Source organism: Rhynchophorus ferrugineus, unplaced genomic scaffold, assembly GCF_030347505.1.
Source record: "Rhynchophorus ferrugineus isolate W39M unplaced genomic scaffold, kcgeb_rfMv2 rfM3, whole genome shotgun sequence".
NCBI classification, from domain to species: Eukaryota; Metazoa; Arthropoda; class Insecta; order Coleoptera; family Curculionidae; genus Rhynchophorus; species Rhynchophorus ferrugineus.
The window spans coordinates 39,163,475-39,177,031 of record NW_027472582.1 but is presented as its reverse complement, the minus strand read 5'-3'; the positions used below and the strand labels follow the sequence as shown (position 1 = coordinate 39,177,031).

Here is a 13,557-nt window from a genome sequence, read left to right as displayed (position 1 = left end):
TATCTGACACTGGTAACAGTGAACCTGCTCTGTGATATATTTGCCCTTGTATCTGTAAATAAAAAAAATATTATGGTGTGGTATAAATTAATGGATTGTCAGTGATCAAACTTAAATAATATTTGATCTTAAAAAGTATATATTTAGTTTTAAATAATATCTATCAAATATAAAATATAATAAAAGTGTCACTGAAACTGAATCACCATATAATATGATGACTAAGTGATATATTTCGTAATGATTAAGAAATTGAAGATTAGTAACACATCTTAACTTTGGTGACAAAAAATTTTGTTCGCTAAAATAATTATGAGTAACTGCTATAATACATACCTTGAAAGTTGGCATAAAATTTTCCCGAACTGCATTTGTTGCCCCAAATGAAGTCATTTGAAAGCAATTGTTATATTGTTGGATATGTGTCAAAAAATGTATAGAATCTGTTCCTATTCCTGAAACCAATTAGTACAATGGTTCTGGTGGTGGATCCAATGGTATCAATTTCACTTTACCATTTGCGCAACACAATCCATTGGCTTCGTTTTTGTATTTTAATGCCTTACAGTGTGAGCAAACCAAGTTCATAGAACCAATAACAACACATTGGTAGTTACTGTAGTCAATTGACACATCGTAACTGAAAGCAGCTCGATTCAAACTTGCGCGATTATTAGTTGAATGTCGCGCTCGCGCTTCACGCGTTTGTGATATCCGAATTCTTTCACATTCATTTCCGTCGTCACGTTCTTGTGCAGTACGATTAGATCGGTAATTAGCTTGGTTTATAGCATTTCTGGTTCTTCTACCTAAATTGCTTCGTCTTATAACTAACTAAACACTCTGCACAAAACACGATATACGAATTTGTTTCGTGTATCAGTTGACAATTCATCTGTCATCTGTCAAAAGTCATCTGTAACAGACAACTTTTTTTTTTTAATTTGATATGACGAACTCAAATCCTTTTAAGCCGTACGAATTGTTTTATTTATTTAAAATTTGAATATTAAAAATAATAAAACACTGTTGGTAACGCGATTTTTGTTTGACTGATGTAATGACGTGGAAACTGATGCATTTTATCTCGCGTGCCGAAACTAATACAAAAGAAACGCGAGTTTCGGAACGCGACATTAAACTCCTCCAACTATGTATTCTGTGCTCCAACGCACACACGCACATTGTTTTGATAGATATGATCTTTGACGTTAGGAACACACCTACATTGCTTAGACAACAGTGAGTGCTTATAATTTAATATGAACTTTATACCATAGCAATAAAGCTCAAATTGACTACGTTTTAGTTACAAATCAAATATAAATTATTTTTTCACTAATCACGAACTAAACAAACACTCTGCACAAAACACGATATACGAATTTGTTTCGTGTATCAGTTGACAATTCATCTGTCATCTGTCAAAAAAAGAAAAGGGCTATTTTTAGGGTTTTTCCAGCAATAATTCTAATTTTTCTCACCGTAAAAACCATCCTTGAACTTCAACGAACATTTTAAAAAAAGATTTGGCCAAATTGGTCCAGGCGTTGTTGAGTTATGCGCTTACCAACACATTTTGCGATTAATCTTTATATATAAGATATAATATTTTATGTTATCCTTCATAGCAATACCTTTTTTGTTTGCCTTTTTATATTATTTTATTAACGCATTATTGCTAGTCGTTGTCGTCGCCTAGCCTACAGTTTATTTTTTCAATAACTTAAAAATAATGTTAGTCCTAGAAAAAACCATCGGTCCTTCAGTGAACTAAACAAATCAAATGGCTTGATTCTTTTAGGTTTTAGCTTCGCATTAATATGAGAGTGGAGTATTTCCTCAAGAATTTGAAGACCTCAATGTAAATAATTATTTCTTAATAATCTGGATGCATCTACAATACCTCTTAGAACTTGTAATGCATACCTTTTAACGCAGCTTTGCATCGAGATTAATCTCTAGTTACTTTATTTCAGATACTCCAGAATTTTTAATTATAATTGGGGTATATGTAAATCAATGTACACTTATTTACTCCCGCAAATTTTTAGTTTCCATTTGTAGATCTAGTTGTTTATATTATCGCTTGCCTGTTGTCTACACTTTTTTTTTGTTATATTTTCTCCGTTATATTTTCTGTTATATTTTTGTTATCTATTTTGTTATATGTTATATTTTCTTTTAGAAGAGTCTGCTTTTCCCCAACTAAGGACTTACTATTATTTTTAACTGAACATACTATTTAACATGGGCTCCAAACCACGGTCCTCAGCATTGAGCCTATCAAATGGCGAGTAACTAATATATAAATTATCAATTTTCTTATCGGATTTTACAATACTGTCTTTTGGATAATTACAAATATAAATTTACGATCATACCCCAGCAGGATTCTTTCCCACTGACTGGCTGTTCTCACTATTATATCTATCATAGTATCTTTTTCCATTTAATAATAACGCCGATACACTTTCTTGTAGTACATTTGATTTACACCTATTTTAGAGTAGGCTTCTTCCTGTTTAATTATTCTTGTTATGTTAGTCTAGCTGTAATCTAAGAGTTCAACAGTTCAGCCTGTTGCTTCGGTAATATTTCCTGAATTTTGTGAAGTTTAAGGCTATAGCTGAACAGATGAAGATAAGATACTTGGTCAATCTCAACTGATGATTATTTGTTTATAAAACCAAACTGATATGCAGGTAACTTTTTCTCTATAATTATTTTAGGTGAAACATATCCGGGCAAAATATCGAAGCTTAGAAATCAATAGAGTTATTTATTTGGAAATTATATAGCTTTACACAACTCCCTGTTTCATTCGTATTAGATATTGTAGATATTTAAACTTTTGAGAATATTATTATTTGGGGATTATTATGCAGATAATATGCATAATATTTCTTGAATACGATATTAACAGATATAAATAAGACTCCCTATTATACCTAAAATAGCGGCTTATGTGAAATGTCATTACGAAGGACTGCGTAACTAGGTCATCATCGAGACTGCACAACCACTGTATAAAGTAATCGTTGTCAAACAACTCAAAATAAGAAGATCCTTCAATTTGATATAAAGTAAAGTAATATTATAATCACCTCCAAATCCCATGGAAAATTCTTATATTATTATACGTGTATTATATTTATAACTATTATGGATTATATATCAGTCAAAATTATATATAACCTCATTAGCATTTTAAAAGATATGATAAAGTATGTAGGACGATAACTAGATAAAAAATATCCATTTAACATATTAGTGCATCAAATAAAATCAATATAATTTATCCAAAATCTTATAATCAATTCAAAATATAACGATACCGAGTACTACGTAATTTTCGTTCGAATAATATTATTAGGTTATGATGGTTACGCTAATATGATTCCAACGCTTTTGTTACATCAAAAAAACTAAAATATCCGAACGCTCTAGAATTGTGTAATTGGCAAAACGATGTATTACAATTTTTGCCCATCTGCATTCTTAAATTTCTTTCAATTTTTCGGCAGAAAACGGTATAGCTGACCGTTTGGCCCATATACATGTATGAATTTATTTCGGGGATATTTGAATTTTTCCACAAACTATTTTGCGTATGTATGTATTTTATTGTCCTTAAAATCTATTTCCTACTTTTTAAAAGTCGTGTGATATCTTTCTTCTCGTCTTGATTGGTTATTATTCATATGTCGGCAATGTTATTTTTTTAATTCGATATATTACTGCAAATTAAGGCTTAATGTATAATATAACACATACTAAATTCCATAAAAGTCCAAGTCAATAAATATCTGCGAGGCCTCATGAATACATTAGTGTTATAGGATTGAAAAATCCGGAATCCGGAAGATACCGCGTTTTGCTTTTAATATTACAAATAATATATAAATATAATATCATATTTAATTTATTCTACACATAGCAATGGTCATTACCATGGCGGTTACCACAAAAATGTCACTCTAACAGATATACGCCAGACGAAATAAAAAATATTTAAAAAATTGCAGCAAATTTATCCCAGCCACCTACCGGGTTTAATTGTAACTATAAAGCATTCTCGAATTCAACTTACCGCGAAATATTTTTTCTTTTGAATTTTATGTTGCTGCATTTCGAACCTTGAGTTAGAAACATAAATTAGTTAAAACTAAACACGAATAGAAAACCATGTCATTCAACTAGTTCATCAATGATAGTACAGTTTCGATGATATTTTATTATCTCATCTTTCTTCATAAGAGCATAATCAAAATTGTTTCGGTAAATTTATTGTTTATTTACAAGTGAACTTAACGTTAAAACTAACGGTGCATTTTTTAACAATGGAAACTTAAATTATTTGTAAGAATAACAGACGCTTGCTTATATTTTGGCCAGTGATATACAAAAGTTTGGAAGACAGCAGTTGATGAATCAACTGATTTCAGATGTTTACATACGATGGGAAAAATCTTAAAGATGAAAAAAGTACAATTGGCTGAAAATGTAATTTCAAATCTTTTTCAAAAGAAGAATTTTCTGTGGTGTATTGTAACCGCCGATAAAAGCATCTACTACAACAATTCCAACAGCAGGAAGTCATGTAAGGGCAGGAGAGGTCATCTATATCGATACCTAAGCGAAATATAAGTGTAATTTAGGGTTTAGCTAAAACGGGATAAAATTAGTCCTACATATTTCTACCGATGTCAATTATACAAATTTAACGGCATAATTTCAAAATTGAACATAAATCATCCTCTTCCATAATAATGCTCAGTTGTGTATTGCAAGATATGAGAACGATACACTGTTGCCTCAGGAATGATTTTTTGAAATTTTTCTGGGAGGCATAAAGCCTTCTTTTATTCCATTAACTTTAGATCGATGCAGCATAACCTGGCAGGCACATGGTCCCGACAAGATAAATAGATACCTCTGGCAGCTAGTTACTCCCACACCTCAGATGCCGTAGAGGTAATCTCTGATGTGGTGGGAAACTCATGGGATAAACGCATTGAAGTGGATGGACCTTATGTTGGAAAATAGTAGCAATTTTTGGAATTATAAATATAATTTTTCATTTTCCTTCCACCACTTTATTGCACACCCTAGTTATTATAACGTTCTCCGCCTCTGACTATGAAGTTTAAAATGGATAAAAGATTATATGCATCCAGTGAAAAAGAACTTAATCTCGAAGAAAACGTACAAAGTCCTTGACAGCAAAGATGATAGTAAAAAAAGAAAACGATGTTATTTTAATGAATTATGCAACATAAATTTATGTATGTGTATGCTTTCTGCTTTCGTTCAACTGATCGGTTGCAGCTTAAAGCCGTTGTATGTCTTTAGGTTTATAGTTTTCTGGGTTAGGAATGGACACGTAATCGCTCAGACGACGCCAATAAATAATCAGTTACTCGCACTCTCGAGAATTGAAAATTAATCGCAGGATCAAAAAATGTATTTCAAACAATTTTTAATTTCAGTATATAAATAATATTATAACTAATAATGCGAGAAATATAATATATATATATAAATTAAATAGACTAATTTTAGGAACTCGGTATGGTGTACTCATTTGATTTGTTGAATTGTTGTGAATTTAATAAATTAAATCAATCCATATCAACTAATGCAAATAAATACATAAAGTGTCTATATAGTAGATGATTGAAACTTCAAGTCAAGTTCAAGATGTCCAAGATAACGATAATGTCGATTGCTAACTTGTCTAAAGAACGATGTTAGTTTAGTAGCGACCCATTTTCTCACATCTTCAGCATTTCGAAACTCTGTATCAACCAAATCATTCTGTATCGATCAAGTAATAATCACAATTCCCTATTTCTGATAATTACACTGGATGTAGTAGGTCAGTATATACACCACAACTGTTGCAACGTGTGGCCGAGTGTTATTATGTAATAAACTTATTGTACGTCACTCGTTATTACTACTATTTTTCTTATACCAACATGTCGTTCGATTAACGTTGGTAGACGTCTGCAGCAACAGTTTCATTCGACTTTAACAGGCCAGAATACACTACGTATTGAAGATGTGTGCAGATGTATGTGCAGCAAGACTTATATATAGATATCATAAATATTCCACTTCGGTGTCGATGTGGATGGCTCTCCTGCACTAACCTATGACCGTAAATATATGATTTCATACATTTCCATGTAACATAGATTATGTTATTGAAATTGATTTTAATTGCCTTAATTTTATTGCTCATACCGAGTAAAACAACAGTTACAACAATTACAAAATGGGTTCAGGGGTCATCGAGGTACAACCGCAAAATTGTAATTCAAAATACTCATGGCATATGGGTTAGATCTAGAAATATAATTTAACAATTCTCTAAATGGAATTTTATTGAATATTTTTTTTCCATTTTGACATTAAAGCTTTTCTCATTAGAACTCTGCGTTGGAGGTATAAAACTCCCATCTATGGAGGTTGCCGAAAGATGGAAAGTATATGACATGTATTCGGCAAATAATTTATTCTTATCTTTATCTTTTATCTCCATCCTCAAATTTCTTTTGCGGATTAGGTAGTTATGGGTTTTTGGTTAATTTATTTTCTTAGCCGCAGAGTAACTTGGTTATCTGTTATTTTTATTAGAAATTCAGAAACCATTTCATTTTTAGTTAAACGAATTTTTAATTTGTTAAGTTGTTGATTTAAGACAGCTTCTACTATTGCTTACTTTATTACATTTTTTTAAAAATGTACATAAATTGCATAAGTCTGTAAAAATGCTATAAAAGCGGTGATAGCTATGTTAAAAAAAGTAAAATAAAAATAAAAATTACCAAATCAAACCAGTAAAACAATAACCTATATTACTTATCTTGTTTTTTAAATGAATATAACATGTTATTAAAAAGGATCTAGTTAACAGAAGGAAAATATATTTATAACCAAGGTAATATATGAAACAATATAAACTGTTATTGTACAAGCAAATCTTGAAGCCAGTGTAGACCTACGGTGTGCAATAATGGGGTTGCATAAAAAATATCCACTAGGATCGGAAAAATTAAAAAACATCGCGTAATCACAAAAACGTCAAGGTAGTAGAACTTCTCGACAAAAGTGGGCTTACCCAAGGTTGAAGAGATAAAACGCCTTTGCAGTAGTATAACTATGTGGAGCGTACCAAAATACTAGTCGTACATCCGTTAAATATTAACATAACATTACAACAAATTCATTCTGGAGACACGATTTTTTATGAAAATAAGGTAATGACTGCCGTAGGGTAATTTTACAGGCCTAGAAAACCACAATGGCGGAATCTTATAAAATGTTTAGAATAAGTATTTTAGCTGAACAGAATAAGTTAAGAAAAACTATACTGAAAAACAAAGCAATCGTTAGAATTATAAATAAATGTTGTCTTGTATATATGCATAGATCAAAATATATGTTTTTAGAGGTCAGCAATGTCTTGTTACCTTCTTAATAATTTTGTATATGCATAGAGCAAATTTGCTTTATCAAGTTTTAGGTTTCTAAATGTAAGAAAAAATTCAACAATATCATTAAAATAAAATAGTTCGCCACTTTTTTTTCGTTACGATTTAACAAACGAAATTTAATTAAACAAACTCATTATTATTCCGAATTTGCTTCTGAATAAAAAACAAAGAAGAAACTCTACTATTACTTAATGAGTAAATTATACGTATATATTAAATAGAATTATAATTCCGTATCATCCAACTACGTAGGCATTTTTATTCAACAGCAGCTCCGATTTAACCTGGCTATTGATAATTTATTGAAGCTGTCGTAATCTAAAGAAAGGCAGAACCTCTTTCAGTTAACCCTTAGCGATGTATTCAAAATGGCCGATGTGTAAACGAACAACATCAGCATTTCTAATTCAACTAAAGCCAAACAGAAAAATAGGGTTACCAGGTGTATTTTTATTTTATTATTTCATTATTCAAATTGATTTTTAGTAGGACATTGTACATATTAATTATATAGTATAATTACAATTTATTTTTTAGCAAATTCATCTGTATTTTATATTATAATCCTCTAAAACTTGACCTAAACTTATAACTACCGCAGATACATATAGATCAAAAGACAAAAAAAACATTGAATCAATTGAATGACAAAATATTCTAAACCATAAGTATTAAATATTAGAAAGTACTAATCAACTTATATTTTCAAAGTGAATTTAAGTTCAAGACTTCCAACTATGAAAGTTTGCAACGGATATTAATAATAATTTCAATCAGTCATGGTGAATGTGACATGGTTTGTATTATGTGATTGCATGTATTTAGATGGTTTAAAACATTTATATAAATAAAATAGTTTTCCATTTAATATTATTGCGTGGTTCAGTTTATAGAGATACTATCATAACATGCATTCATTATTTTTGCTGTTTTGAAAAATGCTGTAATGCTTTACTTTTTGTATACTTTAACAAAAAGAAATGCGGCCGAAACCAATCAATGACATTTAAAAGCTTATGGTGATGGTGCTGCTTAGGGAACCAAAAAGATTTGGAGACAATGAATTACAAATATTTACAAATACCCAAAAGTAGGGGAAATATCTACCACACAGATTGACAGACAATGCCATTACAAACCGTTTTAATGACTGTTGCATTGTTTATTTTTATAAATAATATAGAAGTCAGGTATTTATAGACGATCTATCATGTAGCGCCAATTGACATAAATTAGAAGCCAAAATAGTAATATCGGTTGATTGCAATAGATTTAAAAAAATGTCCGTAGCCACGTTACAAAAACACATTTAATACTCAGTTTAAATGCACCATTTGCAATTGATAGCTATATTAAACTATAACAAATGATAGCTAGGATGATTGTGTTCATTTTAAACCCCTTTGGTTCTTATGGTTTATCATGGAATATTTTATCAACTATGTTATCACGCCTTAAAGATAAAAATCTAAATTCATATATTTTTAAGGGAGATCTTATCCACTGTATACACTACCGAAAAATTGTATTGAACTTTAATATTGTTACGAAATAGTTCGATACGATATAGAATAAGTTATACCATCTGTTATAAATACCTTAATACTAATTCATAATAATCAGTGTAGGTGTATTTTTATAATATTTAACACAGTTAATTGCGATTTTCCATATTGGATGATGCGTAATAATATTGTTAGCTCGGGTTCGAATTAGAATCAATATTCAAATATTTTGAAAATGTGCAAATGTCCGAAATTAACATTTCCAATTAAATTAATATCAGCATAATGTTCTGTCATGTCAAGGAAGATATGTCACTGATTGAAGCGACATGGAGCGTATTAGGCACATTTGCAATACGTTGCCTGCTACTCATGTTATAATTTTGCATCAGCTAGTCATTACGTAACTAGGTTAAGGTAGTAGAATGAATTAAGGCGATATCTGTATTTAAGCTTTTAATGAAAATATTTTAAAATAAACAGAATACTTCAAAACGTTCAATACAAATGATTCATATAGCTCTTGAATAAAAATATGAAACTTTTTTAAGAAAGAAGTATCTAATAGAACATAAGTATTTTTCAAATCTCATATTAAATAAATACATATATGCCTACAAATTAGTTTTAAAAGATTATTTTTTTAATATGAGGCTTTATTGGAAAAATCGGTATAATGTATTTTATTTAAAATATTGTCCCAAAAGTAGCGGATATCGCTCCTTTTAATGTATTTTCTCTTCAATGCGTATGGCACAAAATATTCTCCTGTCCTTCAAACAATTGGAAATGCTTTCTTATGTTACTGCTAACAATTAATTCAAGTAACGCCTTCAAACCTTCGTCATTAAATGTTTTTGGATGTCCAGAGCCCCTTTACCTTCCTTCGGTGTCGAAATCACCACTTTTGAAACGTCAAAACCAGTATTCACATATTGAAATTGATGAAGTATGACTGTCAAACATTGGATTATCTATTTATTTGATTTTGAGACAACTATTATTTTAATTTATGTAAAATCTATAATTTCTCGGTTTCTTCTATAATATCATAATAAACTTCACAATATACATGCTCTGTTGAAAATGGTTTTTATTTACATAATTAAAAAATAATCACTATTTTAACACCTATTACAAAGGGCGATTGAAATCATATTTTCAAATATCTAAAGCTATATCATACGGTTAATAAGCAAAGAAGAATAACCATTTAATGGTAGAAAATTATATATTCTATCGGGACTATGGGAGAAAACCCATAACCACTGTAATTCACAGAATAGTGTACTTCAAAAGAATGCCAGTGTATCCCAATGTACTTGTAAATCAGCTAAATGTGCGTAATAACAGTGAAGTAGACGTAGACTAAAACCTTTCAATTTTATTACATCAATATTTCAATATTTAGAATAAGATATTTTACACTCCCTAGATCTCATTACTTTTTTCTGGAAGTCTTGAACGCCACATGTCCGTATGAGTTTAAGGGTTTCTTTATACAGCAGTAGTTCATTGTACGTAGACTGGGCAGAATTTCTTTCAAATAGTTTTCTGAAATAACACACATTTTTCTGAATTCCAATTTGCATATTTCTTCTTCGTTTCATGAGCTTTTCAGCGTAGTTTCAAGTCAAATGTCAGTAAGGATTTTCCTGTATTAGCCTATAACACTTGGATATTATTTATTCTGACAAGTATCTGTGTCTGTCTTTTGTCCGCGTGGGTACTGACAAGAGATGGCGAAGAAGTCATTTTTAACATTGTGTAGGTTGTTAGTCCTATCTTCAAGATGCCAATAATACTGTAGAGAAATTTTGATGAAGACTTTCATGGTGGAAAGAAGGTTTGTTGGATTCACATATTATTCAGAGGAAGGAATGAGCAAGCAGCCGACTTGACAGTTGACTTTTGTTGCTCGTTAACAGGAATACCGATATATGCGGGGATCCATACAAGTATTAAATAGTAACTATTCAACAGTATGCAACGCGCAAGAGCCAAGTATGCGGAAAAGACACTATTAAGCCCACCCTCCAGGTGAAGGGAAAGCAGTTCCAATAGTTAGGCTCTAGTGGAAAGGAGCCTGTGACTTTTCTTTCAATATTGACAGAGGAAGGTATGATAAAGGAAACGTTGAAGGTTCAATATGGGGATTCGTCCAATTCGATATCCCTAGGAAGTGCGGGATGAGCGATTAGCAGAAAGGAAATTTAGCATACCAACACGACACCAACAAATCTCAGGATAAATGTTGAGTAGATGAATTATCGCCAATAAGCAAGAGACAAAGTGGAAGTAAGACTGTACAAGCTTATTGTAGGTGATGAGAGGAAGCTCCCCAGTGATATTCCGAAAGCAGAGTTCTGAATGACCCCGAACGACTTACAGGTAAAATTTTATTATTGATTCTTGATTATAATCTGCACACATATGAGACGCTAACGCAACATATTAAGCTCTCAAGATAAACTACGCTAAGAATGATTCCTAGGAATCTAAAACGATCTGTCGCAATATCAAGGTTACCGTGTATAAAGAAATGAACTCTAATACAACTACGATTACGGCAGAAGTAACAAAGGATTTAAAGGGGTAGATACAGAATCCTATAGAGGAAGACCACGTAGAGACGCGATATAATGTTCGCTATAAAAGCGTTTGCCAAAGTTAGTTGACTTGACTGCACACTATACTAGAATGTAATCGACATAGAGCTTCGTTGTAATGAGTCGGAGATTGATATATTTAGTAATGAAGCTAATAGGCAATATCGTTGGACTAAGGATAGAGGGAGTAGGTGGATCAAAGACGATAGCCTATAAAGCGGACTTTAACGGACCTGTTGGTAAGGAATGTTAGGATGTGTGAATGTGAGGCCAAGAGAGTATAGGCTGCTTATAATCAGGTCTTAGACATTCCTAAGACCTGATTATAATAATAGTTACTATATAGGTTTATGAACAGTGCTAGATGTTTGTTTGCCAGTGGAGAAGATATTCCTGATACACCACCTTGGTTGAAAGAAATCAAGAAATGGATTTCTGGGAACCCAGAAAAACGAATAAGAATCATTCGTTCCAGAACTTTGTAAGGTGAGTAAGTGTGATGGGACGGTAGCCGGGAGGTGAGAATGGTTTAAAAGAGCGAGGCTTGCCTTTCTTCCAAATGGGAATAAAATTTCCAGAAATCATTATATATTTTTTAGAGGAAGGCATGTGTGGGGGAATGAAGGCTTTATGAATGGAAAACGGATCTCATAGGATCTAAATAGGAATATCATGGGTATTGGTAGAGGGTGTAGAGAAGGGTATTCTGATAAGGGGAGCGGTAACGCTAGAGATTGAGTAGCTAATGTTATTTGATGAAACTGAGATAAAATGCTCGGCATGTATGTTTGGGATTTGGAATGGATCAAGGTGCCTAGAACTTTCCGAGCAAAGTCTAGTGATTGACTTAAAGGGACGCTTGACCTTTGAGCTTTCGAACTCTATTCCAAAAGAAGGTATTTTATCTCACCACCAGAGGTACGAGAAGCGTTAGCTCTCTCAGTTCGAACAATGCAGTAAGGTGTAAAGAATGGAGATCTTATAAACAATAGATTGTTTAATACAATTGTTTATCTGTCATGTGCTGTGCTATGTATATTTTAGACTGGTCGATATTTTAGAATCGGTAGAAATTAACCCATTTTGTTCAATTCCGTATTTAACCGTTATTTTTTAATATCCATATTTTCTATAGAGAGCAAATTTTTAGTACAATAAATTTCCAAGTCGACCATTATTAACATTTCGAATAGTCGTAAATATATGGACAAGCGCTGCTAAAAATTCGTCTGGGCCAGGCATTACTTTAAAACATTTAAAATCCAAATTCGGGACCAAGGCCAAGGGCATCCGAAGGTGATTTTTCGCCTGTTCATTACAATTTTTTACTCATATGGTCATCATCATGCACATCTCATTATTAGATCGATTGCGACGAAGTGTCTGACGACAGCAGGTCGGGAGATGAGCTGTCTTACTAACTCGGGCTAAAACGGTATATTAGCTTTAATATATTATGTGTTCAAGCTGTATTCGTTATCGATTATCGAAACATGGCATTCATAAAACAATTTAATAAATTCGAAATATCATTCGAAATTTAACATATTATAGATTAGAACAATTTGTTAAAATTATTATTAATTAAATCCTTACAACAGAACTGGTTAGTTAATTTGGAAGGGTAAAAACGATTGTTTTATTAAAATAAATATATTAATACAATCATGAAATTTATTTAATTAATTAATGTATTCATCATCAGAGCCAGCACTCGGGGAGAGTTTTTACTTTTTAATGAATAGTTGCTGTTGATGTTACAGGATTTTGAATATTCTTTACCAAATCTCAATATTGTTGGAGATCGACCGCAACCCTTCTAGCCTCGGACAATGTTACTCTTCTATTTTTCAGATAGCTTTCTGCACAAAAGGTCGATTTCGCCCAGAAGTTTATGAGGATTATAGAGAAGGGCAAACGTTTGCATGAAGTATTTGC

General features: G+C 31.7%; 1 protein-coding gene across 1 annotated transcript in view; it reads right to left on the bottom strand.

Moving 5' to 3' along the window:
- Window positions 1–13,557, bottom strand: part of LOC143193658 (ATP-dependent DNA helicase PIF1-like) — a 187,075-nt gene that overhangs the window by 3,843 nt on the left and 169,675 nt on the right. The window lies entirely within an intron of this gene.